General features: G+C 39.4%; 1 protein-coding gene across 2 annotated transcripts in view; it reads left to right on the top strand.

Annotated features, from left to right (window-relative positions):
* The first annotated feature begins 3,186 nt into the window (after nucleotides 1-3,186).
* Nucleotides 3,187-6,000, top strand: part of htr1d (5-hydroxytryptamine (serotonin) receptor 1D, G protein-coupled) — a 42,551-nt gene continuing 39,737 nt past the window's right edge. For both annotated transcript variants that reach the window (XM_067454539.1, XM_067454540.1), the window contains exon 1: nucleotides 3,187-3,534. The gene's annotated coding sequence lies outside the window, so the exon portion shown is untranslated. The remainder of the gene's footprint in view (nucleotides 3,535-6,000) is intronic.

The following is a 6,000-nucleotide window of genomic DNA, read 5'->3' as shown; positions in this document are numbered from 1 at the left end:
TGAGGTGACGCAATAAAAAACTATAGACGGCAGATAAATGGCTATCCACTTGTAACCACGCCTTTAATTATGCAGAACTTTAAGGCTTTATGTAACGTAAACGAATAAAAAAATTCACCCCCCTCACAGTTTTCATGAAGATCAAAATTATTCTTATAAGCCAAAACGACAATTTGTACCAGGCTGTAAGCATGTTTTTTTCTGCTGTAAAGTTGAGAATTTTAACATGGGGCTCAATAAGATTCTGCTCCCTTCTGGAGCCTGCCTCTAGTGGCCAGTTAAGGAATTGCAGTTTACATTCCTTCCATATTGGCTTCAAGAGAGATCGCGGGAGGTTGCCGCTTGGTTCACACTGACCGATGGATCGGTGACAGAGGAGTTCTCTCCAGAGCGCAAACTACGTTTCCCAACATTCCCAACCAAACACACGTGCAATATGACAAGTAAGCAACGCGAGATCACACGTGCGTCAGACTGGAGTTCTCGTGCGAGACTTGGAATTGTTATTAAAAAATAATAATAATCTGCAAAAGAGTTTGCGGTAAAGAAATAATTTTGTAATGTGCTGCTGCGGCTGGACGTGCAAATGTTTAGGCTTTGTTTCTGTTTGATAGTATTGTAAATATATCTATTAAAATACTGATATTCTGTCGGTCATCACCGATGCAATTTTCTGTCAGAAATCATTTCACACAGCAGGTTTTTGAATCGATTCTCTCTGATCGCATCTTTGATCATTCACACTTTGTGATTGTCACTCGTGTGCACTTTCACCGATTGGCCTATGATCTCGGGCATTTTTTGGTGAGTGTGAACTTGGCTTAAGCCGTCAAACTGCTGTCATCTGAGAAGGAATGCTGTTACTTTTCAGATTTTGTTACTTTTAAGATTTTGATTAAAGATTAGCCTACTGCGACAAACTATTTTTTTTCTGTTTATTAACTTGCACTAGGGCTGGACAATAATTCAATATCAATATATATCGCGATATAATTTTTTTCAATAACGGTGATATGATTTTTAAACACATTTCCGATATTTCGATAAATATATAACAGCATTCCTCACTGACTGACGTTCAGGGCGCAGCCGTCAGAAAGAGCAGAACATGTTTGGCTACTTGCATGATGACGTACACCACAGAGACGCAGCCAGTGCTCAGCAGTAGGCTGATAGATCCAACGCAGCAAGTTTTACTTTTAGCTACAAAAAGAGTTTCCCTGACTGCAACACAAATGTGACTGAACGAACTTCCACAAGTAAGGAGAAAGAAATAGTTGATAAGAGAAGAAAGACTAACGTTAATTCAGTGGGGTGGAAGTGGTTCGGCGTGTCCCCCGTACTTTTAATAAAGTGTATTTTTATCCCCCTTACTTTTACTGGGTCTCACCGGTCCTAGTCGACCCGCTCCGGGCGGGATTCCAAACGGCATTACCTGGAGCGAGGGCGGGCAATTTAACAGGGACGCTAAAGACCGCTTTCTCTAACCTCGGTTGATTGCGCGCTTCTTAAGGTCACGGGCAAGTGTATACATAGAAACCAACGTGAATACATCAAGATTTAATTTCAGAGACAAAAAATTATCTATGCATGACCTGTCATTTTATTCGTATCTAAATATGAGGAGGACGCTCTCACAGAAAGTCCAAAAGCGGATTCGCAGAGCTAACGTTACTGTCACGCTGGAGCTGCAGCTGAAGGACGTTACATACAAATCGTTATGAGCTGAAAGGTGACGATCGACAGTCAGACGATTGCGACAATATATGAAAACAATGAAGGAGCATCATGAGCCACAAAACTGTTTTCAACACTGATAATAATCATAAATGTTTGTTGAGCATCAAATCCTAATATGAGAATGATGAGTGACACTGAAGACTGGAGTAATGATGATAAATTCAGCTTTGATCACAGAAATAAATGACACTTTACTATATATTCACGTAATGAACAGATGATGTAGATCAGAATAATATTTCACTGTATTACGTTGTTTACTGCATTTTTAATTAAATTAATGCAGTATTAAATATATGCTATAATTTTGCATAAATGGAAAATAGAGCGCTATGAATTGTTCTTCACTGAAATTTAAAACTTCTTCCTTATTGAGAAAATGCTCAATAAACTGCGTCTGCGGCATAGGAGCACTGTACGCTGTGAAGCAGATCCACCATCTGAAGCAGATCCATCCGCTAGAATATTCTGAGTCAGGCTGAATCCTGGCTGAAGCACTTTTGTTTAATCTATATTAAGAATAATATAATCAGCCTATATTATAGTTTAAACTTAAAGATATTAATATTAATAAACTGAGAGTCTTATGTTTATTTGATGTTGATTTCACATTTCTTTTTCATATAAAGGCTAAATACAAATAAAAGGTGAACATTAATTTATTTGTACTGGTTTTATTTCTAAAATATTATATAGTTTTATAGGAGGACTATTCATAGACTTGGCAAATACATTTTTCAGAAGTTTGTAGGTACAGACATCCTTTGTGGCAGTTCTTAGTAGTTTTTTCTAAAGCTTTTATATAATTCATATCGATATCGGAATTATATCGTATCGACCGAAATTAAGAAAAATATCGTGATATGAATTTTGGCCATATCGTCCAGCCCTAACTTGCACGGATTAATTGTTCACCCTAAAACCTGTAATGTGTGCTAACAAAGTACATAGGGTCAATTTTGATTTAATGAGGACTTTAATGTTAATACTGCTAAGACCAGAACATTTGGATAATGCCACATTTTTAGATGGCACTGACAAAGGGAGAATAGGTGTAAAAAGGGAGAGTGTTCAAACCTTGTGAATCTGGGGCTGCCATCCCCAAATACAGGTAGCACAAAACCAACCCAATTCATGCACCAGAAAACAAAAAAAATTAGCAACTAAAATAAAATGAGAGAGAGAGAGAGAGAGAGAGAGAGAGAGAGAGAGAGAGAGAGAGAGAGAGAGAGAGAGAGAGAGAGAGAGAGAGAGAGAGAGAGAGAGAATAACTGAGGGTGAAATATCAGTTCTAGGCACAGCAGCAACGAAAAATCACTCAAACAACGCTCACCACGCGCTCTCCACACTCGCTCACGCATGCGCACGAGAGAGAGAGAGAGAGAGAGAGAGAGAGAGAGAGAGAGAGAGAGAGAGAGAGAGAGAGAGAGAGAGAGAGAGCGCAGAGAAGACAGCAGCAAGAAACGGGACAGTGTACTCTTGTGTACTCATCGCTTCATACTAATGATAAAAAAAAATAGTTATTTTATTCTCATGTGTTGAATACTTTCAAAGCTTGTACGCTTTTCCTAATGATACGATATAAACGAAGTCTTCTCATCTGGCTTTGGAGTCTCGTGTAACTATGCATGGTCTTTAACCATTGTGCTGGATACGGCGCAACGCACAGCATGAAAGCGTAAGTGACCGTTACGGTTGAAAAGTGACAGCTCTTATGGATACTCGACTTGAAACGGACTGGTGACTTTGATTTGAAGTCTCGCGCCTGATGAAATAAAGGAAAACTTAAGCTGGGTAAGTTTCTGAAACACCTGACAGACACTATCCTGCTCAGTCTGGCACCGATGCGATATGTGCTCAGAATGCAGTGACCCTGGTTATCGAGATTCTTTTTCTGAACATTAAAATACAAGTCAATAGATCAAATAAAACGTTCGTGTTTATTAACTTTGCTTAACAATTTGGTTAACAAAAACTATCACATCATAGAAAGCTTGTTGTTCTGGGGTAGCTGGACCATGCGTGTAGACATTGAAACAGTATGTAGCCTATGTTTTCTCTCCTTCCTGAACCCTGTTGAAAATTTTTTTTGGAGCATGTTCTGGTTTCTAACTGGTGTTAAATGGCAATGCTGTTTTTTTGCTGGTCCAAGCGTGTCAGGTTGCCCGACTTGGGACCAGGTAGAAACAGGACCCATGTTCCAAAACAGGTATAGCTCAAGCTGGATTTTCCAGCAGAGTGCTCTGGTACCAAAACATGTAACCATGTCTTTTAGTTTATTTTTTTAAATGAATGAAACTATGTGGTGTTTAATTAACACCCTTGCAGTGTGATGTTCAATCCGTCAAACAGAGTTTTTGAATGTCTGCATAGCATGCCCGTTGTTAAAGGTCATGGCCATGATCAGTGTGAATGTGTGTTTAAGTTTTACTATATCAGGATGTATTTAAACTCTTACATGTAGTGAGAGCTTCACCTTGTGAAGCTTATTTGAAACAATCAACATTGTAAAAAGCACTATATAAATAAAGGTGACTTGATTTTTGTCATAATGTATGATGGGCAGAGCATTACTGGTCACTGTAAATGTTCAGTCACTTATGCATAGTTGCTCTTACTTTTCTTGCCTTTCTCTCTCTTCCTGTCTCCCGCTTTGTCACCCTCCCTTATCTGTCTATCTTGCAAACACACCACACACACAGCACAGCTGCAGTATGTGAGATGGACAGATTGCTGGTGTGAAAGGGAAGCATATGTGCTGGCTCTTTGGATGCTCAGCGTGAATCGTCAGCAGATAGCTGTGACCTCCCCAAGTAAATCCTCTGCTCGAATGACCAGCATATGGTTGACCTGATGTACGAATGAACATTTGCATATATGCATTCTGAGACATGATTCTTTGTAAGCCTGATCCAGTGGGAAATCTACTGACAGCGATGGCTGTAAAATAATGTGTACAATCTTTTTAATTACCACACTGATTTTATGAGGAGTATATTCTCCTCCAATGTGTTAAGATTTACCATCTAAAACGGTTTTATTTTCTTTTTTCCGTTTCAAATTCAACTCATTTGAACTCACGGCTGGAATATAGAAATTGTTTGTGAACCTGACCCATCCACATATATTAAATATAGGTCTTCTCTACAGAGCGCTGTCAATCTCCAGCTATATGAATCAATGAAAGAGAGAAATTATACTGAGATTGAAGGTAGAAAGAATAGGATTGGGGAAGGGAGGAGAGTACCTAGCACTATTTTGCTCACACATGTGTCTCTATGTATCTGCTCTCAAGCGGTGGAATGTTGCATTTGTGTAACCGTAGCAACATCTCTGGAGAATCAAAGCAATTCAGGTCTTCACTTTAGCAGATAACGAGTCATGGCAGGTAGATGATGATTTTATATACACAGGTTCATTTCATAATCGTCATGGATTATAGTTAGCGTTTATGTTTGGGTGTTAGTTAGTGCAATTTTTGTAAATTTTAAGTGAGCATATATTTTACAATCTGCTTTGGGGAATCATTAGCCTGAAGTTGTCATACTCAATTCTAGTCAGAATATGAGTCTTAAACTGCTCCATTGGGCTGTGATTATGGGGCGTGTTTCAACCGAACCAGGAAAGACATCAATTGGATAGACCTACAACCAATCAGAGCAACGGAGCGACGCATAACGTTAGCTGTCAAATGTCAACAGAGCTCAACTGCACTGTGTTGCCAAGTCTGCTTTTTTCCATGTCCGCGGGTTGAAGCGACCTCAATTATGTGATATATAGACCCAGGAATGCTAATTTTAACAGGCAACCATGCCAAAATAACACACACTTTACCCCCCAAAAAGCCATTTTTTTCTGGAGAAACCTCCCTGAGAGGCCTCTTGGGCTTGTTTTAGGCCAGTAGTTGGCAGGTTTTGTTGTAAAAACTTGGCAACCCTGTCTGTGCCCGCACTGGAATAAACAATCTTTGCCGGTGTGGTTAAAAAAAAGAATTTAAGGATACAGTTACTTACCGACATGATCATTTCAGAGAGAAATAGTGAAGGTGACTGCCTATCCAAACAAGCTCTCTGTTTAGGATTTGAACAAATTCAACAAAGCCCCTTTGATGACGTGCATGATTACGTTACTGTTGATCATCTGTCCGTCATCGTCTAAAGCCCGCCCTGATGATTTCATTGGTCCGAACAGTTTCTGTTCAGGCATAATCATTCCTCTATGGATCAAGTCCAGACTGAACTGCCCAAGCTCAAATGTTGT

Source organism: Pseudorasbora parva, chromosome 10 (genome assembly GCF_024679245.1).
Source record: "Pseudorasbora parva isolate DD20220531a chromosome 10, ASM2467924v1, whole genome shotgun sequence".
Classification (NCBI taxonomy): domain Eukaryota; kingdom Metazoa; phylum Chordata; class Actinopteri; order Cypriniformes; family Gobionidae; genus Pseudorasbora; species Pseudorasbora parva.
This window is presented reverse-complemented; position numbering and strand designations above follow the sequence as displayed.